The sequence below is a fragment of the Xenopus laevis genome, chromosome 2L, assembly GCF_017654675.1.
Source record: "Xenopus laevis strain J_2021 chromosome 2L, Xenopus_laevis_v10.1, whole genome shotgun sequence".
Lineage (NCBI taxonomy): Eukaryota > Metazoa > Chordata > Amphibia > Anura > Pipidae > Xenopus > Xenopus laevis.
The window spans coordinates 80,381,445-80,408,897 of NC_054373.1; positions in this window are offsets into that span (position 1 = coordinate 80,381,445).

Here is a 27,453-nt window from a genome sequence, read left to right on the forward strand (position 1 = left end):
TCAAAAAAATTGTTGTAAGGCGAAATTTATTTTGACGAGCGTATTATTATAGACAGTGCCAAAAGTACAACTTGCAAGTTACACCTGTAACATGTTGCATCCATAAACCCTCTGCTATATTTCTTATTCTCACAGTGTCAGGCTAGCAACCAACCATGATTACATTTCATAATACATTGCTTTATCAATACAAGTTATTAGCACCGTCTTACAAAGCTGGGTGACTTTCAATGCACATTAAAGATATATTGCCCTGGGACTTGTGGACTGGAGCTTCTAAGATATGTTATACAGAAATGTATTGAGAAATATGCAAATGCTGGTTCCCAGTTTAAGTAGCAGTAAATACTGTACTTGCATACGTAAATAAGCCCTAATGAGCTCTGTATCAATTAGACTCCCTTTATTAACTTCTGGATGTGATTAATATAGAATATTTCTTTAAACGGGGGGAATTCATAGGGAAGAATAGTTTGATGAACTCCAACAATTGCTCTGAAGGACCAAAGCATTTGGATAAAGTATAAAACAGAATGCATTTAAACTGTGGCACTTTTTTGAGTCTAAAGGCTATTAAGAACATCAGAGCACAAAGGCAATAGGGGTGTTCTGCCATCAGTTTGGATTTATGCGTCAACATTAACTACAAGGTCAAAAAAGCATATTTTTTTTCAAAACTATGAAACTATGGGAAACTGCATTGTATTTCTTAGATAGATTTGTAGTTTCCACATAATAGATCCCATACCTATAATTATATAACATACATTTCCCTTTAAAACAATAAGTTTTACATAGAAACTGGTCCCCTGTAATTAAATCAAACCAGGATGGTGTCTACAAAAAAGGCACCACTTCTCACTGTAACTGTAGAAGATTTCATATCTCTTTGGTACACAGATGTGGGTTTGTATTAACTTGTAACAGAAATTGTGTGTGTTTTTTTATGCTTTAATACTGAATAGTTTGAAAATCTAGGCTGTATAATATGTTGTATACATATCATTAAAAATATGTATCGGAATATCACAAAGGCATTGTTGTGCTTAAACTGTGTAAAAAATCTGGTTTTGTTTTAATAATATGCAACACATGCAAGTTCTTTTGTTGTATCCAAGTCAAACCAAGATTTTGAAACGGGCATTTACATTCTAAGACAGAAACCAGTCACAGCTGAAGATCACTGCAATATGTCTGTTTTAAGAATAACATTCTGTAATATATTAAATGTCTGTAAGTACCCACTTATCTTTTATGATAAATGTTCTTTTACTCTGCCGTGCCAGATAGAAATAGTTCTTTACTGCGATCATCTCTTGTGAGGATGATGAGAAATATATCTTTCTCTTAATATTTCTACACTCTAAATACTAAAGGAGATAAAAATGAAGGTTTAAATGTGTTTTAAAAGAAACAAGGCCTTCTTAACTGTGTTTTTTCCCTCACGTTGTTCATGCTTAAGATTATCTTCCCACGACCATAATACTCTGATTTATGCTAGGGACCATGTAGTAGCCCATGTCATGCGTTAAACTATAAGTTGCACTAATGAAACAGTTCATCAACAAGGGATTTCTTAAAGGAATATGCTGAATTTTGGATAAATCTATGATTGTTTTGTGCACCAAATAAATGTTTCATGTGTGAGACTGCCTACTACTTGTGCTACTTCTTTAGTGTCACTCCACTCTATAGGCCACTGTAATGGAGAGCACTTGATAAGGCGGACCCATATCTACAGAGAAATAAAGTAGAGGTAGCATTTCATGGGGAAGATATGTGCATCTTGTTAACACAAAAGGCAGAATGGAAATAGGGGAAAGGCTGCAAAATAATTCTATTCACTCTGCTAAAAAAATGAATTTGCGGGAAAAAGTAGTACTCATTACAAACACAAGGCTAGTGTAACGAAGGTCTCCACCTGGCAAGTAAAAATAATGCCTATTACCAACGTTATTAAAAGGGACCTGTCGCCCTAAGAAATTATTTTCTATTATGTTTGACAAGCAAAATTAACTTTACTCATAAATTATTTAAAGCTTCTGTACTTCAGTCTTGGAATTCACAATCACAGCAAGCAGGCAGGTGCCATTTTGAAAGACTGTTATTAAAGGGTATGTTCACCTTTGCATTAACTTTTAGTATGATGTAGAGAGTATGCTATTGGTTTTCATCTTTTATTATGTGTTGTTTCTGAGTTAATCATTTTTTTAGTCAGCAGCTCTCCAGTTTGCTGTTTCAGCAATCTGATTGCTAGGGTCCAAATTACCATAGTAACCATGCACTGATTTGACTAAGAGACTTGAATATGTATAAGAGAGGGCCTGAATAGAAAGATGAGTAATAACAAGTAGCAATTACAATAAATGTGTAGCCTTACACCGCATTTGATTTTTAGATGGGGTCATTAACCCCCATTTAAAAGCTGGAAAGACTCAGAAGAAGAAGAAGGCAAATTAATAAAAAATATACAAAATTAATAATGCAAAATAATTGAAAAATTGGTTACAATTGGCCATTGTATAACATTCTAATAGTTAACTTAAAGTTGAACCACCCCTTTAAGGCAAGCTTTGCATCATGTCAGAATCTTGTTTATGTGCCAGAATAGGGGACCTGATACAGATACCCATGCACTGACTACATATTTAGACCAGGGGCGTAACTATAGAGGAAGCAGACCCTGCGACTGCAGGGGGGCCCAGGAGCTATAGGGGCCCATGAGGCCCTAATTCATGTACAGTTTCAATAAATATTGGCAAAACAAGTACACTGCTAAATATTTTGGGGGGCCTGAAGTCAGTTAGAGTGAGTAGAGAGGGGGAATGTGAGCGGCAAAGCTTTTTGTCCCTCTTTCTATTTTCAAAATATTGAGAGGTACAGTATGTACAGTATCATAGCACTATTGATATAAGGGTTAAGAAATTATATTAATACAAAAAGGTTCTTTTAAGTATGTTGTGTAAATAAAATGGTAAAAGTCTAAGTAAAACCCATTTAAATTTCAAGATGTTACAAAATATGGAAAGGTCCAAGTCGATGTAGGTGGTGTACATTGCTAGAATCTTGTACTTGCTGAATTTTCCCCAGTGTTAGATACCAAGGCCCAACAAAATTAAGCATATCGGTCAAAGTGGAGTCATTGGAAATAAACCTGGTTCACACAGTGCATTGCTAACGATTCTTAGAATCAGTTCATTTATGGCAGTAATGGCAGATGTAAAGGGAGAGGCTGTGAAAACATAAAATAACATAAATCACAACATGAATATGATTATCCAAACATAAATTCAATCTGTTACAGGCAATTATCTAACTCATGAATTGGTTGCTCACATAGCACCACATGGGAGGCCTAGGCGGTGAAATGAAAAAAACCAAATTCACAAGTCCTAAGGGAGTTCTGAGATTTCAGACCAGCAGAGTTTGGAGAAATCATCCACTTAAAATTATTATTTTGGATATTTATAGGAAAATGTAGGCAGCTTAAACATTCAGGCATTTTTAACATTTCCTTTTCCAACAAAAGTCTAACATTATGTGATATGTTAAACATTACAGGATTCTCAGCAACATCATCCGTGTTTAATACATTGTGCTGCTGCCAAAAGAAACTAGAGCAATTGCATTAAGCTTATGTTATTAAAAACCAGCAGCAGATTCTATAATAACATTTTTAAAAAATGAATAACAATAATTCCGCCACATACCAAGAATTTGAAATTTGCCTCATTAATCATTTTGAAACATGGCCCTGGCATTTCAAATACACAGCAAAATGACTGCTCAGTAGAACATATTGGTCTGTCATTATTATTTCTAATGCAAATATGTTTACTCCTGTGGTGCCGCATTAAGATTTCTAGGTCACTGCTCCCAGAAAATGTTAGTTCCCTTTGATAAAAGTTAGGCAAATAACAGGGGGAATTGTTCTACTGGAGTATTTGTGGTAAAGAGGAAAGTAAAAGTCTTTAAAGGAGAACTAAAGCCTAAACATGAATATGGTTAGAAAAGTAAAATTTTACATACTGAACTTATTGCACCAGCCTAAAGTTTCAGCTTCTCAATAGCAGCAATAATCCAGGACTCCAAATTTAGAGGGTCACTATATTGGAAAGTGTCTGCAACACTCACATACTCAGTGGGCTCTGAGCAGCTGTTGCGAAGATAAGATTAGGGGTTGTCTCATATTTACAAGCAGAAATGTTTTTTTCCTGTAATATAAACTAATACTACAAGACAGATTATTAAATTCAGATGCTATTTGCACTGCTTTCTGAGCTGACATATCATCAGTATAAGGTACTAATCAGCCTTTTATTGTGATATTTCTATTTTGTATACACAGTATATTGTACGTTGGTCCCTAATAGTGATGGGCGAATTTATTCGCCAGGTGCGAATTTGCGCGATTTGCCGCCAGCGAATAAATTCGCGAAACGCCCGTGAAAATTCGCCGGCGTAAAAAAATTTTTTTCCGAAAAAACGGACGCCGGCGTCAAAAACGGGCGCCGTTTTGCAAGTTTTTCGCCGTTTCGCAAATTTTTGGATTTCTTTTTTTTTTTTTTTTAAATGGTATTTTTATTTATCTAAAAAGAGAGATTTATTAAGTGTAAAAACCAGAAAAAACTCAGCAAGTAAAAACAGACAAGGGTCCCATAGAAGTCACTGGGAGCTGCTCTGATCTTATTGGACCTTTTTTTAGTCATTCAGACTTAGAGGTTTTTGGCTTTTTTATCTAGTAATTGTCAAAAAAACTAAACATTTTTATAGGTTTTAGAGGTTTTCATATATATATTTTTTTTTATTCTGAACTTTTAATAAGTTTCATCATTCGTGGTTTTAGAGAACATTTGTTTAATCATGGTTTCAAAGAGCTCTAATACCACTAAAATTCAACCCTGAATAAATTGGTCTCCTCATATCTTGAGAGTGATGTAATAAAGAATTTGCTACAGGTCTACTAATAATGTCAATCTTATCTCAATCACTCTGCAAATTAATCAGGATAAAATGCAAAATCCTCAAGTTAAATAAAACAAAAGTTTCTAGATAGAATCTCTGATTACTATGGTCTAATAATTTTGTTATAAAGATTGCTAAAATCTCAGCCCTCAACCACAGCAGAACGGCTGCTTTGTGAGAGAAAAGTACGTGCCAACATTTGATTACACTTCCCTATGCAAGCAAGGAAGTAATTATAACTGTTTCAAATGATTCTGTCTTAATTATTCAACTTAAAACATTGCATGTGCAGGCATTTTGATTAAAAAAATACTTTTCCTTAAAACATAAATTGATATAAAGCGTAGGTGCATTTCCAAATTAGTTTGATTTTTGTATACCATACAGTGTCCGACTTACCTGCTGTGGTACCAGGTTTTTTCCCTTGGTCTGAGTATGCCCTCCGACCTTTCTGGACCACACCGCATTAACTCTTTTCTAACTTTTCCTGCGAACCCCTATGAATTAATTTGCTATGTTTTTTTTCCCAGACCAATTCTCTTTTTATGAAAAGAAAGAAAAGGATATTTGTCCTTTAGAAGTCATCTTTCTTTACCTGTCAAGGCATGACTCATGACGCATACTGAAAATCTCTTGGATATTCTTCAGTTCTCAGGTGCAGGCACACAGAGCAGATTTCAGAACTAAAATGCAATGCAGCTGTGTTCTAAAACCTCACTGAATGTCTACTCAAAGCAGTCAAACACATCCAGGTTAACATATTTTTTATATTTAATTTTGAAATCTGACATGAGGCTAGATTTGTTGTTTGTTTCCCAGTTGCCCTCAGTCATGTGACTTGTGCTTTGATAAACTTCAGTCACTCTTCACTGCTGCACTGCAAGTTGGAGTGATATCCCTAAGAGTTGTGTTTCCACTGAAGGCACTGATACATCAAGTAAAATATCTTCAACTCTTTTTTTTTTTTTTTTTTGTAAACTCTTTTTATTGTTTTCAAGGAAGAAGGGGTAGGGAAATATCTTAAACTCTTACATCAAGTAAAATATCAATTACACTTTGACTTGGCTTTTCATCTACCAATTATTTGTGGAAGTTGTCAAAAACACTGCTCATATAGAAACACTGCAGAAAGAAATTGTGCCTCTTGCAAGATGTATGTTCTCATTGAAAGCAATGTTATATTGTAATGCTTTTCCTTATTATCAAAGGCAAAACAGTTATTCTAAGTGACTGTGTTATTTAAGTGGTTAAGCAGTTGAGCTATGTTGTCCTATATTGTGGGATTTTACTATTTTAAATGTTACCATCACACTTTAGTGTAACACTGAATGAATGTAGTTCCCCAATTGTGGCATTATTGTAACTGGTTACAATGATTATTGCATAGGTTAGCTCTGTTCTTCCCCTGGCACCAGAAGATTATGGTCACTCCTAAAAATTCGTCATTGCTACTGACAGTTTGTAAAACTTATAGCTAACATACCAGTTTGACCTACCTGTATCAACAAAATATCTTGTGTGTTTCTTTGATAAGATGCACTCTCCAAGGTTCACTTGTAAATTCTATGGGCAGTTTCGCTCTCTAACGCCAGACAAATTTTCGCTCAAGCAAACGATCATTACTCAGCAAATTCACTAAAGTGAGAATCTTATTGAACATTACCTCTCCAGAGTTTCCTTTGCCACCTAAGACCTGGTGAACTGTTAAGATGAAGCTACATCCTTTTTAATCTTATGTCAGTGACATCATATCCTGAATGCTGAAAAGTCATAAAAGTTCTAAAAAAAAAAACACTGATGTTTTTTCATATTTTAAAGCAAGATTGTTTTCAAAAGTTGTAACTATTAAAGGATACGTAAACCTTAAAGGCATACTGTCATTGGAAATTTCTCTTTTTTCAAAACTATCAGTTAATAGTGCTGCTCCAGCAGAATTCTGCCCTGAAATGCATTTCTCAAAAGAGCAAACTGATTTTCTTTATATTTAATTTTGAAATCTGGCATGGGGCTAGACATATTGTCAGTTTCCCAGCTGCCCCAAGTCATGTGACTTGTGCTCTGATAAACTTCAGTCATTCTGTACCGCATGTTGGAGTTATATCACCCCCCTCCCCAACAGAACAATGGGAAGGTAACGAGATAGCAGCTCCCTAACACAAGATTATACTGTAGCTGCCTGGTAGATATAAGAACAGCACTCAATAGAATAAGCTAGGTCCCACTGTGTTACATTGAGTAGGAGAAACAACAGCCTGCCAGAAAGGAGTTCCATCCTGAAGTGCTGGCTCTTTTTGAAAGCACATGACCAGGCAAAATGACCTGAAATGGCTGCGTACACATCAATATTAAAACTAAAAAAAATACACTTGTTGGTTCAGGAATTAAATGTTATATTGTAGAGTGAATTATTTGCAGTGTAAACAGTAATTTAGAAATAAAAAATACATCATAAAAATCATGAAAGAATCCCTTCAAAAATAAGTAAATGTAAAATTGATGAGGGTGCTGTTTTAATTACTTTTGCAATGTGCATTCATTTTTTTTTAATTCCAAGGTATTAAGGGTTATATATACTGTTAATATGAATGAATTTTGAATTTAGGAAAAAAAATTGAAACCTTTCTCAAACATCTTGGAATTGGAAAAAAAAATAGTGAATGTACATTGCAAAAGTTCTTAGAATAGCCCCCTCGTCAGTTTTACATTAATTTATTTTTAAGGTTTACTTATCCTTTAAAGATTTTTGTGTTAACATTTTTTTACCCATTTAAGGGGCATGCCACATTTGTTTTAGGGTGGGCTCATGTCTAGGGCATTAGAGGATCTCTTTTGTCTTTATTATGTTTCCTTGGACATTTGTAATAATAAGTGGCCACTTCAAGCATTTGCACCAACATCTGTAATAAAGTCATATATAAGACCTATATGAACCTGCCCTATTCAAATTGACCTAAGCGTAAGTGTACTGACGAAGTTTCTGTAGGCAGAAACAAACGTTAACGAAAGTGCAATATGAAATGATGAATTACAATAGCGAAACTTCACCAGTGTTCGGCTGCCGAGTCACAACTTTGCATTTTAGTGAATTAGCATAGTAGTAGCGAATTTGCACCTGGCGAAGTGGTGCGGAGTGTGCCGAAGCCTTTGCAGCCAAAAATTTGCCCTTTAATGAATTTGCCCCTATGTCTCACAACTGTCACAAGTGCCTGACTTTGAAAAGGAGGGGGGCCTGTTGTGACCCATTCCCCTTTAATCTATTTACCCATTTACCAATAATGACACTACAACAGCACAGCTTTTTGGGTGTAAATTGGGCCATAGCTTGTTGTATTACAAATTGAACACTGTAATACAACATAATACAACATTATATCAACAGCTGCAGGTGCAGCTGGCACAAATATTCCCAGTCTCCAGGAGTCTCCTGCTGTGGAAGGATCAAAGCCATGACGCTGCTGAAACCACACAGCTTAACTCACAAAATTGTTTCCATTCCCTTTAAGCCACTTGCTAGAACCCCACCAAACAAATATATCTTTGACAACAATTGTGATGACAAATTAACAGACAATTGGTGGTTTATAAAAAACAGATTGTATCCTTTGGGCGAGGGGAAGGAAAAATTACCCTCTTAATGCTCACCACTAAGTATGAACACAAGTCCTGGTACAGGGAATTTATAACCTAGCCCTACACATCTACACCTATTTAAGCTGCCTCCTCCCTTTGTAATGTTCAGGGAGATGGCTTTTTCACAGTCCCCCATCAGGGTCAGACTGCGGTGTCTGGGGCCCACCAGCATTGCAACTTTAAGAGCTCTCCATGTGAACTGAAGGGCCCTGTTATCTGTATCTGACGTCCCACCAAACCCCCCTTCCCCACGTGCAAGTATGCACCAGCCCATAAAGGCCAGGACCTACTGTGTATGGAAATTATTGAATTAAGGATAATCTCTAATTCAACTGTTCTTTTAAAGTAGGGGGATACCAATTTATACAGTATTAGCAAAATACCATCAAGGTTGCTGGGTCCTAGTCTCCATTCCAGTTATGGCATATCTTGTAGGAGTTTGTTTGGATTCCCTCGGGTACTCTGGTTTCCTTCCACACACCAAAATCATACAGGCAGGTTAAAGGAGAACTTTAAAAATGAATATGGTTACAAATGCTATATTTTAGCATCTCTATAGTACTAATGATCGAGGCCTTCAAAGTTGCTACATGAGTTTCTCATCTTGGATTCTATTAGGAGTGTCTGCCTGTGTCTCAATATCCCTTGAACAGTTGATGAGAAGCTAAGCTTAAGGGTTGTCACAAATCATTAAGCAGAAAATGAAGTTTGCTTGTCATATAACATTGATGCTACAGGACTGATTATTGTTGGAATATCTGCAACAGCATTCATGCTTAAACTTTGTGTGCTGCACTAAATGGTCACAAGATGGCACTGTGAATATTGTTAATGGGTGCTTGCAATGATTTATGCTGTTGTATTACTGCAACAGCAGTAACACAATTCCCCTTCCTTCCACCATTTTATTCATCTTGGTTTTCCACAGTCTAGTGTAACCCATGCTCTAGTTTACTATCTGGTTGTTAACCCCGTTGGCCTGGATAGTCCAAAAACGTGTTACACCAATTAAAAGCAATAAACATTTATGAAGGTCTATATAACTCCCTGCATGTTTTACATACATGATTCATACATAAATAGATGACAAGGTGGTGTAACCTTTATTGAAGACTTAAGAGATGTTGTAATGACCTCAAAACAAGACCAGAAAAGGAGAACAATACTGATCAAATGACCTGTACGTGTCCAGAACAAATAGTTGAAGTTGGCACTGAATTAAACACCACAGATGAGCAGACACAACCAAGCACTGACACTGTACCAAGGAGTTCAACAAGAAAGGGCAAGCCACCTGTGCGACTTTCATATAAAGCAAGTGCAGCTTGACTATGTCAACCTACATGTTGGGAAGACATATGAAAGCTTCCAGAAGGGGAAGCCAATAAATGGATAAAGTCTGCTGAAGAGCAGATGAAAACAATGCATAGCAACCAAACCTGAAAGCTCACAGAGTTACCAACAGAAAGAAAAGCAATTGGCTGCAAGTGGACTTTTAAAATTAAGTATAACACTGACGGCGCAGTTGAGAGATACAAAGCAAGACTAGTAGCCAAAGCATATTCTCAAAAATATGGAGAAAACTGTGATGATGCATTTTCTACAGTAGTCAAGCACACTACAATCATGACTCTGCTCACAGCTTCAAAGAAAATGCAGCTTTCTTACACAGACCGTAAAGGCCAGGCCTTGTGTGCAAACTCTAGAAAGGGAGCTATGGCCTCATACAGGTAGCTAGAGCATGGAACATGAAAATCAATAATGTGCTCACAAGTAGTATGCTTTGAGAAAGAAGGAGATCACTCCAAAAGTACTACAAGCTCTAAATAAGGACTTTGAAACCAAAGACTTAGATGACATACAATATTATCTTGGCATACAGATTGAAAGAGAAGAAGATGGCAGTTTCCTCCTCAATCAAAGCCACAAAATACAAGAAGTAATTGAAACTTTTGGGATGGTTGATACAAAACCAGTAAACTCTCCCATTGAAACAAATTACTTGAAAGAAATGAACAATGAAGGTCATTTACTCCCAAACAACTGTCAATACAGAAAAGCTACAGGAAAATTGCTTTACATCACTATGGTTGCAAGACCTGACAATTCAATAGCAGTGGGATTTTATGCAGAAAGGTATCTAAGCCAAATCAGATGGACTGGAATGCTTAAAAAATAGTCATACATTACCTAAAGGGAACAATACATTTCAAGTTAAAGCTGCCAGCAACAGGCACATGTAACCTGATTGGATATGTGGATGCTGACTGGGCTGGAGACACTTGTTTCTACTTTCTGGTGGACCCAATAGCTGGACCAGGAGAAAACAGTCAACAGTAAGACTGTCTTCAACAGAAGCAGAGTACGTTGCAAAAACACAGACAAGTCAAGAATTAATTTTGCTAAGACAGCTAGCAGACCTGGATGAAAAGCAGACAGAACCCACACAGATATTGTTATGGGTGTTTGCAATGATCTATGCTGTTGTATTACTGCACTCTGTTGTTTCTGTTTCCTCTTCCTTCCACCATTTTATTCTTCTTGGTTTTCCACACTGTTAAATATGCTCTTTGTTATTTCATTTATATTTTATCTGAAAGAGAATGTTGACGTTATATAGAGATAAGACCAAAAAAAAATGGTTGAAGCAGAAATGTGTCAAAAAACAAAACCACAAGAGAATCTTTCACAATTTATTTTGTTTTCTGAAAACAAAAAAAATCTTATTATTTACAATAAATACCCTAAAAACATTTTCTAAACGTGTGGTTTTTAGTAAGACACATAAATGACCCTTATCTTCTCCACATTGTCTTTAAGATCCACAGCGCCCAAGTCCCAATATATTTGTTATTATCTTGGCACATGTCCAAATAAGCTGTTGCAGGAGGATATTATAGAATGAATTGACTCTTCCCCTTGGGTTTTAACCTGTTTAACCCCCCCCCCCCAAATATTGGCAAATCCGTGCTTTTCTGTATGAGATGTTTGAAATCTCATACAGGTAGCAATAATTCTAGATATGCACATTTTTATATATTTATTAAAAGAGAACTAAACCAATTTTTAAGCAACAGGGCATTTTGTGCATAAGTATGGGTGAACAGGGGACCCTTTAAGGAGTTCAGGCGGCCAGTGTTGGGACACAATGTAAAAAGTTGGTTTAGTTCTCCATTAGTTTAGTCATTTAAACAGTTTGACTGTCTGAAAGGGTGTTGATTTCACAGATAGCAAAATGATATAGGTTCACATACTTTATTATTACCTGAACCAATATAAATGACAAGAAATATGTGTTTCAGTAATACAACAAATTTGACTTCAGCTGAGTTTGTCCTTTTTAATGATGTTTGAGACCCACAGGTTTATTGGGCTGAAGTGGCAAATATACTTGTACTTAAAAAAAGAAAATTTCAGTGAAACTATGTAACCCCCCCCCCCCCCCCCCCCGAAAAATAACAAGCCCTCATCCCTGTTTTTTTATTCCTTTGCAACTATGTTGTAACCTTTCTGGCAGCAGAATAGCAACAAGTCTTCTTGGCTCTCAAACAATCACTTCTAAACACTTACATACATATGCTGATGCTTGTCTCCCATCTCTTCGAATCTTCTAGTATGTACCCCACTTATTGCTGTTTTAATTGAAAAAACATGTTACATTTTGGCTGCCTTCTTATCATTTTATTAGCGGCCTAAATTAGAAAAGATGCTCATTGTATGGTCATGTGGAATAGATTAAATGTTTGCATAACACGATAGCTTTATGCCATGGAGATTCAGGGGCTGTTTCTCTGCTCCAAAATATAAAGTTCTATTCCACATTTTCATGAAAACCCCAGTTGATTTCTTAACATCTAATGCTACCTGAGTCCCTATATTAATAATCTGTAATTAAAGCAGTGCATTGTTTTAGGGCAGGCACCCTTGTGCTTACACAGTGAATAGGTCACATGTAGTTAGCAACATCAATAAGATCTGTTATTGGATCTGTGATTAGGAAATACATTGTGGGATGAAGCAATCTCAATAACTCTCCCAAAATGTGTTACTAGATCATAAGCTTCAATTCTTCATGATTAATGGATCTGCTTTACCTTTAGTTGCCCTTTTATAGTAAAGGGGTGGTTCGCGTTAACTTTATGTATGCTATAGAATGGCTAATTTTAGGCAACACTCAATTGGTCTTCATTATTTATTTTTTCTAGTTTTTTACCTTCTTCTTCTTCTGACTCTTTCCATCATTTAAATGGGGGTCACTGATGCCATCTAATAAAACAAATGCTCTGTAAAGCTACAATATTGTTCTTTGTACTTTTGATTACTCCATTTTTCTATTCAGGCCCTCTCCTATTCATAATCCAGTCTCTTATTAAAATAATTCATATTTGCTAGGATAATTTGGATCCTAGCAACCAGACTGCTGAAATTGCAAACTGGAGAGCTGCTGAATTAAAAGCTAAATCTGCAGAAAATCTGTTATGTAGGACAAATCCAAGGCAGTAAACTTTGACTGCAATTTTCTTTATTGGGGAGTGGATACACACAACATGTTTAGGACAAACAAGTCCTTTATCAAGTGTAAAGGAACATTCAATAGACCAACATTTAAAACCACGTGTTTTAAAGTGCATCATGGGTAAAATACTTAAAGTGACCAACAGATATAAGACATTTCCTTATAGTTATGTTTAAAAAAAACTGCATGACCGGAGAGATGCTGAATAAACAGCTAAATAACTCCAAAATCACAAATATTAAAAAAGGAAAACCAATTGCAAATTGTTTCAGGATATCACTCTCTACACTCAAATGTGAACACCCCTTTTAATTTAAGTCTTTGTCCCTTTGGTTCTGCTCCATTAGATATGTGTATTCAAGTCGGTGGAGCTTTTGGAAATTTCTTAGGGGCCCATTTATCTTGTTTTTTTCTGGTCAACGTTTTTAGGGGTGAAAACTCGAATTTCGAATTTTTTTTTGAGATTTATCATAACCCAAAGCTACTAAAAATCCGACAATACGCCATCCCAAACCTGTCTAGGTCATGTAGAAATCAATGGCTGTAGGGGCTACGAAACGTGTCAAGCGTATTGGTTCTTTACATTTAAAGGTGATTTTTGTATTGATTTTTATGGAAGAAATTCAATAAAGTTGAGTTTCGTATGATATGAATTGACACTCAATTTTGTCTCCAATTTTTTCAAAAAAAATTATTGATAAATGAGTTAAATTTGTGGAAGGGAGTTTGCTCGACTTTGTTTTCATAAAAAAATTAGATTAATTTAAGTTTTAATAAATCAGCCCCTTGATGTTTAAATTGACAATGGTGGCTTTTACTACTACTAAAGCAGGATTAGCACATTTTAGGGTTTCCCTGTGAAACTGTTGGAGGGGCTGAGTAATATTATGGTCACTCGATTAGGTAGGGCCAGCTACTGGAGCATGTCTTGCATAAGTAACAATTATTATTTAGGCCTTACCCAACAACAGGACTAATGGATTTTCATTGAGAAAAGAACAGGAATCTGCAATGAAACATCTTAAAAGGGGTAGTGGATACACTTTAGGGGGTAGGGGATACACTTTATTTAATATTAATGTGGGTTTTTATTTCATGGGAATTGAAGATTGATAAATTCATGACTGTTAGAGTTTTTTCACTAGTTATGATTCTCTGCAGAGAATTTTTCACAAAAAAAAATCCTGATTATCATGCGGGATATCTATAAATCAGCATTAAAACCCATAAAAAGCGAGAAGTACAGAACAAAATATCTTATGTTGAAAGCTGTGCAAAATGCAAAACTGCATCCATTTTTTTAATACTGTATTTATTTTATTACTTTTCTTTAAAACATTGAATTACAACAATTAGAATTGCCCGTACATTAGTTTCACACATCAAAGTTAGAGAAACATCCCATTTCCCCCTTGCTCGTTGCTGAATACACAGGTTATATAGCACATATATCAATCAATAGTACATCTTTAGTAAGCATAGAATTTTATCCACCAAACTAACCCTTGGATACTTTTATTACAGGATAAACAGCCACCCAAGTACCCCATATCCTAATACATTTATGTGGCGTTCCTCTAGCTTTGTAAGTAAATTTAACACCTGGAAGCATTTTATTAACCAACTTAATCCACTGAGAGACAGTAGGGGGATTAGATTTTACCCAATTCAAAATAATCAACTTTTTAGCATAAAATAACCGCATTTTACATACTGTAGAATACGAGTTTTACTTTGAGGCAAAATACCACTGTAACTGACGCCATTTATCAAAAGCTTTATAAGATGGTGCTGTAAACATCACAGCCTATGATTAAATGTTTGTAACACGAAACACATAAGACTGGACACAAACTAATTTTCACTTTGAATTAACTGCCTGGTGGAAGTTTGCCTTCATTGAGTGCCTGCTACAAAGAAGTTTCAGTTTGTCCGCTCCCCGTGCTGAGGGCTCAGGGCAGTGCACCTGGGCCACTTCCTTTATGTGGTGAGTAATCATTTTCTATTTGGAGACCCTAATCTTAGATTTATTATTGGGGCTGGAAACATATTCTGTATTGATGTATATAAGTAAGATACAAGTTTCTTAAGATCTGGTTACCTTTAAAATTTAATCTACATATAGCGTAAGATTGGTATATGTCCAGGTTAGAACCAAACTGAGCTCCATTGCATCCATTTTTAGCAGGTTGCGTGGAATTAAAAAGCAAGTAAATACAAATGTTTGCAGGCATAACACTCAAGAGATAAAACAGATTACTACTTTTCATCATTTGTGGCCCCTGCGCTATTTAGTGGTATATGTGCAATATAATGAGAACTAATCCACATAGTGCTCTGCCACTTTCTAGTGTTGGAGTTTTATCTACAAAGTGTAGAGAGTAATGTACAGCTAGTGCAGCCCCAGCTATAATGAAAATTGTAATCAGTGAGTCCATGCTAAGCCTACATAACTGCAGGTAAAAATGTTTTGTTTGAGATATTGTAATTAAAGCAGTCAGGCCATGCATCGCTGGGAGTTTTTAACTGTTTTCAGCCATTCAGCAAAGACCACCATAGCTACTAACAAGTATGACTTTGGTTAACCATCGAGCCATAGAGCTTTTCTGTATGAAAATTTGATATGCAAGTTTCCATTTACTTTGAAAGTTTTCACGTTCTGTAACAATCTTCTTTTTGACTTAGCTTTCTTAGTGTTTTGGTGGTTTCCTGATATAATCCATGGCCCAGCATGAGTGTTGCACCTCAACCACATGGCTCATTTTAGGGCAGCTCTAAATCTCTTTCATTTCCTGTTGTTGACCTTTATGCACCAAAAAGTCAGTCTTCATACTCGAGAGACTAAATCTACTCCTCTTTATTTAAGTGCCATGATTGAGAATACTTTCTAAAAACTGAGAAAAATATTTTATATTTAGTTAAACACATTTTATCGTTCTTTACAAGGTTTACAATGTAAATTATTTTCCTGTCATAATGTCCTGTTAAATATTCTTTTTAATTCCATCATGGACTTCTGCCAATTACTGTTTTGTTCTTTTTAAATATTCTTTACTGTTTCTTCCTTTACTGTCGACTGCAGTTTCTGGTTTCTTAAAAATTTTAATTTATTTTCTATTTCCAAAAATACCTTTGTGGTTATATAATATAGTGGCATATGTGCAAAATACCACTATACTATATTAGTGGTATATGTGTACTATAATATAAAAAAATATATATATTTTATATATATATATATATATATATATATATATATATATATATATATATATATATATATATATATATATATATATATATATATATATATATATATACACAGTATATATATATATATATGTAGGGCCCTATAGGGATACAGGCCCTATAGAGTTAATCTTTTCACCATTTCCTTGGGTTATTGGGTAGAATCCCTGTTACAAAATAACCTTTACAGTGATAGGCTGAGAGATTTGATGACACTGCTCTGACACACTCCTATATAGTGTGTGCAGGGAGTGGCCTCTTCCTCTTTTGCCTCTGGATGTGATTCCAGCTGGATGTGCTCAGGGGGACTGAGTGCAATAGGCATGAAGAAGGCATGTGTCCAAGTCGGGGACCAGGTAACCCCGTGAATGAGGAACAGATATACTAGGGCAGACTTGTCATAGTCTCTCTAGGAGAGAAAGGCAGATAGGATAGAGAGAAAGAGCAGCTGAAGCTCCAACAAGGATTTGCAGAAAGGGAGTAGCTTCCCAGAGGCTCTGTGTGTTGCCTCCAGTCAGGGACCTCAGTGAAGAGGGAATGTAGGGTAGAAGCTGCTTTCCTGACAACTTCCAGGAGGGAAAGGTTGTACTGCAATTGCCTGTGTACTCTCTGTGTGGGCCTGCCTTTGATCTGTGTGAACTCTCAATATGCTGTTTTCCTCAACTCCTGCGTGAGTACTGAAACCTGTGGTCATTTGCCCTTTTTGGCATAATAAACCGTTCCTGATTGTTAAGAACCTCCTGGCGCCCAAGTTGTTTTTGTGTGCACAGTAGCCTGGGGGGGGTGTAGTTGCACTACACCATAGAGGGAACACTTCCACTTAGCGAAGGCCCTGCCCTGGGTGTAAGTCGCGTGTAACCCATGCTCTAGTGTTCTAGCTGGTGAATTAACCCCGAGTGGCCCAAATAGGTGTTACGTATATATATATATATATATATATATATATATATATATATATATATATATATATATATATATATATATATATATATATAGTATGGTGCCAGCACAACTTGTGTATTGGATCAATAATGCCTGGGTGCAAAGAATCCAAAGCATAAAGGAAGGAATCGCACTCTCAGGTCTTACGCAGAAGTAAAACAAGTTTATTTCAGCAAAAAACAACTGACGTTTCGGCTAGCTCTCTAGCCTTTATCAAAGACTTTGATAAAGGCTTTATTCATCTTCCCTATGCAAGTTAAAGTGGTAGTTCTAGACTGTGCCAAAGCACTGTATGGGCCACCGTGACATGGACACTATAAATATAATCAACCTCCAACTCTCTGTGACCATACAAGGGAACCGGAATGTGACATCAAGTTTAGAAAAAAGACACATACTCATATAAAGTGTCATTCGATCAAATAATAAAACTAGAGCTCTCTACTTATTTGTGGGGGAATTTATAGCGATATCTTTCTCAATGTATAGACCTGAAGTTCATCCATTGATAAATATATATTTTTTTTAATTCTAAACAAGTGAATGGTGTTTGTTTTTTAACATGAATTAATAACCCTTCTAATTTGCTTGGAGCTACTGGTTTCCAGTGATTTGTTTTATTTGTTATATGAAAGTTTTTAATATATATAGTTTTCTTTGTAAAACATGACGTAATATCCAGTCTGAAAAATGCTCCATATACTCAGATCGTTGTGAGAGTTAAGCCAAGAAAATGCTTCCCAGACATAGTGGATCCCAGATGAGGCAGAGTAATGCAACTGGCTTACTTATGTTTTCAGGAAGTGTTTGAAAGCTAAATAGTACCAGTGAGAGCTATATACTGGATTAACGACTTGAGAGGTCTTCAAACAGTGAGTGGGAGAAGATTTCTAAAATCAATAGATGCCACTTATAAGTACTGTTATGAATGGTAAAATAAGAGATGTTCCACTATAATCATGGAATAGTAAAATTAACAATAAGCCAGAACCAGCACACATTAATCTCATACAGTAACTAGTTGTTTTTATGCACCAGGAAAAATATTATAATGTACAATCATCATGTGACACATTTGCATACATTCACTTAAGTCAGGTTTCAAATGCAAATATTATAATTTGCTTAGTATAGACACTATGCTTGAACAAGCTTAAGCAGATCAGTTATGAATGGCTTTTTTTCCGCATGCGTCAATCTTGCAGTATATTTGACAAATAATTACTGGGATACCGTAGTAATAATTTTGTAGCCATGGCTATTTGAGATTTTGTAGCAAAGATATGAATGGGGAACAAGCATCTATAGACAGAAATGCCTTTCCATGAATGGTGCGCTCTAGGCATAGGGCTCCCACACATCAGATTTTCGCAGTGGACCCTACTGTACACCAAACCATTTAACTTGTATGTCTATACCATGAACATTTCTATATGAGGAAAAGATGGAGGAAAGGATGGGCGATAATATGTAAGGAAAAATGATTAAAAAAGTAAAGAAAGTGAATAAAGAAGGAAACATAGCTTAGAGAGTAGTCAAATGTTCTCTGTTGTGCCCCTGGTGTCATAAAACAATCTTTTAATCTGGAGGGAAAAATCTGAACTGTTATACAGTATGTATAAATGTATCCCAATACCTACTCCCACACTGCTCCAGCAAATGGCATGTATAAGATAATCCTTGCTCGCAGTGTCGGACTGGGACACCAGGGGCCCACCAAAAACCCTTAGACCAGGGGCCCACCCAAACACCTTGAGACCAGGGATCCACTCAAAGTATTATTTTCTTCCTTTCCTTACTCAGCCTCTATGCTCCTATTCTCTTTTCTTTACATACTATAACCTATTATTCCATCTATTTAGAATCTTTATTCTCATAGAAATAGGGAATGGCCATGAAATAAACCAAATGTTTAGAAGCAGGAGGGCCCACTGACACCTTGGCCCACCGGGGGTTTTCCTGGTATCCCTGTGGGCCAGTCTGGCACTGCTTGCTCCTTTTCTTTATGTGTTTTTGATGTTGTATAGCCAGATCACATTCTTTCATTCTTCCAAGGTAATTGCCCCCCTACCATGAGGGCAAACATACCAGGACCCTCTGTAACACAATACACATAGTTGGCCTCAAGTCCCCCTTAAGAATTGCCACTGTCTGGATCCTGCACACAGACTAAACTGGACATTCTGCCAAACTGAAGCTGCCTTTGTGCTTGCCAGAAAGAATTAAACACATGTTCAACAAGGGCTGTTCCCTTTCTGGCTTACAAAGGCTGCTGCCAAAAATCCGTAATTGTTAGTCCTTTCATACAAATGGAAGATCACAGAGATTGTCCAGCTGTAAACCATCACAACTGTACCCACATGTTCCATTGACCAGCAGTAGCAGTGCTCAATCCTGGCATTATTTGCAGGCTATCATAGAAACTCTGAGTCTCTACAGTAAAGAGACTTATTCCCTAAATGAGTTGTGTGTGTGTCCTACCCTATACCCATGTCCTCACACGGCTTGATGCTGTTACACCTGGAACCCCAGTCCAACACTTTGACTGTTCCAGTTTTCTGTAGCATAAAAAACTAAATAAAATCCAAAAATGCACTGCTTCTTTTAATTTTATTAAGCTATGATGACATTAGTCATAGGTATACGTAGATGTGGTCTTCCCAAAATATGGACATGAGTTTGTTAAAATTCTCAGGTTTTCCATTGCACTTTTCCTCTATCTTTATTATATAATTTGGGAGTGGATTAGTAAAACCTACTCCATCTGTAGGCTACTTTTAGGGGACAAGCTTACTTTGTATGCCAAATAAAGGAAATAGGATTATATCTAAAAGGTAATTAAATTCCTTGAAGTGAAATAACTGATGAAAATCCTCATTGTTTACATACATAATTAGAAGTCTATCATTTCTCTACTGTATGTATGTTACAAATGTTTTGGCACCTGTGGTAGAACTATTACTCCTCCTTTGTCTAGTGAACAAATCTGGTTTGGCATGCATTCAGAAATGTGTGGCTCTTTGCCAGAGAGACAGTGAAGATTAATGTAATCTTCCCACTCAGATACAAGGTCTAAGCAACTTTAAACTCTCATTTGTCTCATTCCAGATTGAAAATTCTCAAAGGTCCCTAAAATTCCATTGCTCAAAAACACGTACAGTATCAGCTTACATTGTGATCACAGCAGAGTAGAATGTTGTTATTTGACAAAGTATGTCTGACAGAGCATGCTGGCACCATGGAACACATTTCAGCAAGGCCTTCAAAACTCAATGCAATCAAATGTTCCCTTGTTCAAAATGAGAACTTTTCAAATCACCAGAACACTTATTCCAAGGAAAAAAAAAACACGATATGAGTGAAAATGAAAAGGTTAAGTAACTTATTACACATAAAATAAAAGTAACAGCTGCCAACAAGTTGAAAGAAATCTCATAAGCCACAGGTTGAGTGCTGCATTTCAACAACATTGCCTTCCATTTATGAGTAGTATGGTAATCTGTTAATAAATGACGCATAATAGTTTTTTACTAGTTCTTTATTTTTTTTTTTACTTAATATATTTCTGTCCATTGTAAATTGATATTTAAATATGTTGAAAGAAGGAATATATTAACAGTAGTACAGGAACAGTAAACTATGATTTTGCCCTCAAAAAACCTCAGAGCTGTTCTAGAATCTCTAGAATATTTTCTGCATCTTTAATTTTACTGCAATTAAAAGCAGAGTTAAAAGAAGAGTCTCTTTGGGCAAAATTGTCTACTAATTCTCCAACTCAACTTCAAGTGCTCAATCGCTATAACAATGGCAACCAAGCAACTGAACATTGCATCAGATAACTCTGCTCTGTAGACAGTTTTCAAATACAAACGAGGCAAAAACCATAGGAAATAAGAAAAACCGGAATAAAAGCATGTTGTTCTTTGTGAAAGGTGATTTTGTTAAAGGGGTTGTTTACCTTTAAAGGAGAACTAAACCCTAAAAATGAATAGGGCTAAAAATGCCATGTATTGCACCAGCCTAAAGTTTCAGCTTTAGGCTGCAATGATCCAGGATTTCAAACTTGTCACATGGGGTTCACCATCTTGGAAAGTGTCTGTGACATTCACATTCTCAGTGGGCTATGAGCAGCTGTTGAGAAGCTGAGCTAAGCTTTTACTGTATATTTTGAGTCGGTCCCTAAGCTCAGTACCAACAGCAGCACAGAGCATGTGCAGTGAATCAGCAGAAAAGAAGATGGGGAGCTACTGGGGCATTTTTGGAGACACAGATCTTTACAGCTTAAGGGCTTTGGTTGCCTGGGGCTGGTGCAGAAATACAAAACATCATATACAACATTTCTAACCTAGTTCTTTAGTATATCTTTCCTTGTCCGTTAAATTAACTTTTAGTATGGTGTAGAAGGGGCAGACAGCAGATTAGAGGAGATTTAGTCGCCTGGCGACTAATCGCCTCTTCTGCAGGGCGACGATCTCCCCAAACTGCCTTCTTCCTGCCTTCCGCCTGCTTGAATGAGAAAACGCCAGCGCAATGCACTGGTGGTGCTTCAATTTCCGAAATCGCCCCAAGTTTCCTCGCGAGGCGAGTGCTGCGAGTGCATTGCGCTGGCGTTTTCTTATTCAAGCAGGCGGAAGGCAGGAAGAAGATCTGGGAGGTTTGGTTGTTGCCCCGCAGAAGAGGCGATAAGTCACCAGGCGACTAAATCTCCCTGAATCTGCCCTTTGCCCTAAGGTGGCCATACACGGGCCGATAAAATCTGCAGACAGACCGAGTCGACAGTTTATTGGCCCGTGTATGGGGCCCCTCGACGGGCTTCCCCGATCGAGATCTGGCCGAAAGTCGCCCAGATCTCGATCGGATGGGATTAAAAATCCCGTCGGATCGCGGCCGCATCTGTTCGTTGATGCGGTCCCGTGATCCAACCGCCCGTTACCATTTGTCAGAAGAAAATGGCAAATAAAAAAACAATAAATAAGAAAAAATGAAGGCCAATTAAAAAGTTGCTTAGAATTAGCCATTCTTAAACATACTAAAAGTTAACTTAAAGGTGAAAACCTCTTTAACTACCCCTTGTAAGGCTTTACAATTAAACTGAGATACTTTTCAACCTGTGAGACTACCAATGTGGTCTATTTACTGAAATGCCCTTGTGGTAAAGCCTATGCTGGCGAGATAAAACAAAAGGTAAAAGAAAGGTTAAAGGAACACAAGGGGAACTATGCAATTAGGAATTTTAAATTAAAAACAGCTATTTTAAAAATAGGTCATAATACCATGCAGCTTTAATGGACGGAGCTTGAAAAAGTGAGATTACCACTGCAGGTGGTGATACATTCAAACTACTACCCAAAGAGAGGCATTTGGATCAATTTTGCAGATATTGTTGACTGCCATAGTCAAGAATAGAGCAAAGCTGTGTACACTACTAACAGGTATTCTTTGGGAAGATTAGATAAATTTACAGGCAATCATATATTACTGAATGCACTGGACCCATTTTTATCAGATGACACTGCTCCATTAGTAAAGTATACATACATAGAAACCAAACTTGTGGCTTTATAATTGACTGAACCCAACAAGCTAATTTTGTGTGACTTTCAACAGATTTCTCCTGCAACAGTCCCATCCAACCTGATCTTGGTATGATGGATCCAAATGGAAAATCTTTCAATGTAAAATCAGATCTGATTGGCTATGCGGCCAGGGTCGGGCAGGTGGGGGCAGGGCCCACCAGTGCTGCCGCCCCAGGGGCCCCTACTGTGCCCCACACCCCCTACAGGGGCCGTCGCCACTCCTCCTCTCCCTCCCCCAGAGGGGCGTAAATTAAACCTACCTTCAGTGCGTCGGGGGAGGGAGATCAGCAGCCTGGGGAACACCGACCCAGTACGATCCTGCAATTGATTTGCCTTATGATATCCAATGAATGTATAAAGATGAATTGGGATGTGATTGCTGCTTGTTAGATGAGACAGAATAAAGCAAGTATTGTATGATACACATAGGCAGCAGAAGATGCTTTTGCCTGCGGTGGCCAGTGTTGTGCAACAAGCTCTATGCTGAAAAATAAGTCACAACCCTTTTTATTCATGCCACACCCACTTTTAAAGTACCATCTTTTAAAAACCCTCCCTTCTTAAAGTGTGTCTTTAAAAAAAGGGGGAAGCATAGAAAAAGCAATCATTGCTCCGACTCTAATCATCCACATTAATTATACACATTAAACTGATAATAAGATAAGATAAGTGCAGATGGCTTGTTAGTTGGTTGCTTTGTAACAGTTCTTAGACCTGAAGCAAACTGTGCTTCAGTTACTATATTTCCAAACCTGAGAGCTGAGAAGTATAAACTTCAAGGGCTAAGAATTATTCAGTGGAGCCTGGTAGTGAACACTTCTATTGTAAACAAATCAGATATTTGCTTTTGTTTTTTAACTGTTAAAATGTAATTGTTGATTGGTTGCTATGTACTATATCACCAGTAACACTTCACTTTTTACACAGAATGATAAATAGGCCCCAAAATGTGCATGGGTTGGAAACCACTAGTGACATGTAGTATGTTCTGGCAGCATTCAGTGAAAGGAAGACAGTTGGTCTACACTGTCAGTGCAATCTTCAGCATGTTAAACCATAAAAGAAAAGGTACTGGCAAAACCATCATACAATGAGTATAGTGGGTCCTGCACTCCAACCACACAATTAGTGAGAGGGCACAGAAATCCTTAACAATCTATATAGTGAAAAGTTGAGGGGTTCTAGCCATGTTTGGATTAAGATTTAAAATAGGCCCTAGCCTTTCAGATGAAGCACAGGCAGCCCAACACAGACATATGGCAGACATAAACTACAGATTTATGGCAGTATGCAGCCCTTCTAGCATTTGGAAGAATATCCAAATTACAACTCTGGGTCTAGCACTCGAAGCCTAAAGATATTGTATTGTAAAAAGTCATAGGACCTGATACCTCAAGAAGATTATTTAGTAAAAAAGCATGCATCGGATTCTTGTACCACAAGAATGTGGTGATTAGAGGAAGTGGGCATCCGAATCCCAAGTATATTATTATTGTGAGAGACAGTGGGTGCCAACAGCATAAATGCATTGTGTACAGTGAGACGCAGTGAATAATAACAGGCAAAGCAAAGCATTCTGACACAGTGACAGATCCTATTGAATACCTATTGTATTGTTGCATTATGGCTAAGATTATAGCTCTTTGGAGGTGCAGATCTTTACTGTTAAAGGGTTGTAATTGCCTTGGGTTGGTTTACAAGCCCAAAACATAATGTACAGCATTTCTGCCTAATTTCCTCAGTTAAGCTTTAGTTCTATATGAATCTAAGAGAAAGCACTGAAGGTAGTGTTTTTGGTAAATTAATCATTTAAAAATGTCATATAATATACTTTCATATAGTGGTTCACATAGGTCTATGTATCATCATAGGCGTTGGAACCAGGTGGGGGCAAGGGGCAGTGGCCGTCGCTATAAATTTTAATGGCACTAACTGTTCCCCTCTTTGTATTATTAGACAGTATCTTTCATCTATATTTACTTTGACTGTGTCATCCAATTAAATGATTTTGCGTTGACATTTATGGTTTATATATGTATAGATTCAAAAATTATTGTAATAACATTTGTATTTGTTCGTTTTCATAATTATATTTACAGTATTGAGTTTAGTTATACAGTACATATATACTTTTTTCTCTCGTTTTTCAGTTAGTAATTCATTTTGACACATTGTAATTTATTTTTGACACATCATGATTTTGTTTTGATTGATTATACCGCTACATGTAACAGCTTAATTATGATCTTATACATAATGGATATGCAATACTTTTTCTATTCTGTGCAAGCGCACATTTACGTGATTTTTTAATCAGGTGTTTCCCATGTTCTTAATGATATATGCTATTTTAGTATGAGATCCGTAGAGGGCACCCATGCTTCTGATGAAGTGACACAATGGTCACGAAAAGTGTCGAGCGCATATTCCCCTGCCCGCTACTCCTGTGATTTTAAAGTGGTGTTCAATAAAGTCTTTAAACAATTTTAATACGCTGGTTTCCACGCTGATTGTTACTTTTCCGGTGGAGTCCGTTTCTAACTCCTTGGATTGTTTGCAAGCCGCAGCCAGAGCGGTCTCTTTGGACACACCGGTTTGTAGATTCCCCGCATGGGGACTCACGCTACCTGAATACAACGGTTTCTAATTTCACAACTGTTCATGATGTCCCAGCATTAGCACATTCATTTCAGTCAGGCAGTCAAGAATATTTATATTTCACAGAAACCTCAGCAACCACCTCAAACACAGGGCAGGCCCCATTGCAGGGCCATCATTCACTGGCAGAGATAGTCTCCCTACTCCACAACAGCCATGTCACCACTATTGGTAATATAGACAAACTCAAATTGGATTTCACAATTCTTCGCCATGACATCCAAAACATAAGGGAACACACACAAGAAGTGGAAAGATCGGTCAGTGACCTTGAGGATACTGTTAACTCCCTGCAAGATCAGGACAATGGCACACGGAAGCCAAAGCAGACGACCTGGAAAATAAGATCCGCCGCAACAACATCAGGCTACTGGAGCTGCCGAAAGAATGAAGGGTGGACAACCAGAGAACTTTTTAAGAGCAATGGCTACGAGACACCTTTGGACCAACAATAGACTCACCTACCTTCATAATTGAAGGTGCCCATAGGGTGCCAGGCACAACCCCACCACCGGGAGCCCAACCACGACCAATGATTGCACAGCTGCTCAACTTCAGAGACAGAGATAAAAAAAATGGGAGGTCCGCACCAAAGGAGACATCATGTATGAAAACTCCAAAGTCTCCATATACCCGGATTATTCTATTGAAATCAGCAAACAACAAATGAAATTCACAGACGTTAAAAAAAGGCTTGGACACCCACAACTACCATATGCAATGCTGCACCCAGTGTGGTGGACAATGGCCGATCACACTTCTTCACAACACGCCAGGAAGCAGATGTATGGCTTGAAAACTGACCCAGAGGACCACCCACAGATAAGTATGGGACACATTCACTGCCGGCAGTCTTTACACTGCATTGCATGGTGGGTAGGGCGGGGGAAGGCATTGCTCCACTGGGCAACCTATACAATGTAAAGAGAGACGCCACAACCAACTTAAAGCGGGACCTATAAATAAAATACTCCATAAGGGAGGAAGGTGGGGGAAAAGTATGAACCTCACTACACTATAAACTTTATAACCCTTAATGTATAACATCACCTTAATGTCATAGAAATGTCAAGGGACTAGGTGACCCAATTAAAAGGGGCCTGGTTAAAAAATTTCTGCGGAAATACAACCAACAAATCGTACTGCTACAGGAAACACATCTGAGTGGGTGTAAACTCATCACATTAAAGAAACCACAGGTGGCAGCAGCATACCATACTCTAGAGGTATCTCTATACTTTTTGCCAAAACATGTTCATATGCACTACACACTATTCTATCTGATCCTGGGGAAGATTTATAATAGTGCATCTGACGATAATGGGCAAACCATGGAACATAGCAAATGTTTAAATTCCACCACCCTTCTCAGATGAGATACAAAAACATAGATACGGTAGGTTGCCGATACCCACCAGATTTGACCAGGCTTTAGCTAAATGGGTAGACACATTCCACCTAACTGATTTGTGGAGAGCCCATAATGATTGGGGTCAAACAATTTACCTGTTGTAACGCTGCTCACAATACCCTATCTTGCATTTATCTTGCACTGGGATCCCTGGAGGTGGCTTTGGCCACCACTGATATCCACATATTGACCAGGGGAATATCTGACCTCGCACCAATCACCCTAAATCTGCAAATATGCCCTGAATCCCGGGACAAAATATGGCGGCTGAGTCGCTACTGGATAAGTTATCCAGACCTGGTAAAACCAATAAACACCTCAATTACAGAATTCGTAAACCTAAATGAAGAAACAACAAGTGTCCCCATAGTTTGGGATGCCTTGAAAGCATATATCAGGGGGGAATACTACGCCCAAATAAGTCATCTCAAAAAACAGACCACCCTTCATATAGATGAGTTACAAAAGGAAGTAGTAACTAAGGAAGCCCTATATGTAGCCAACCC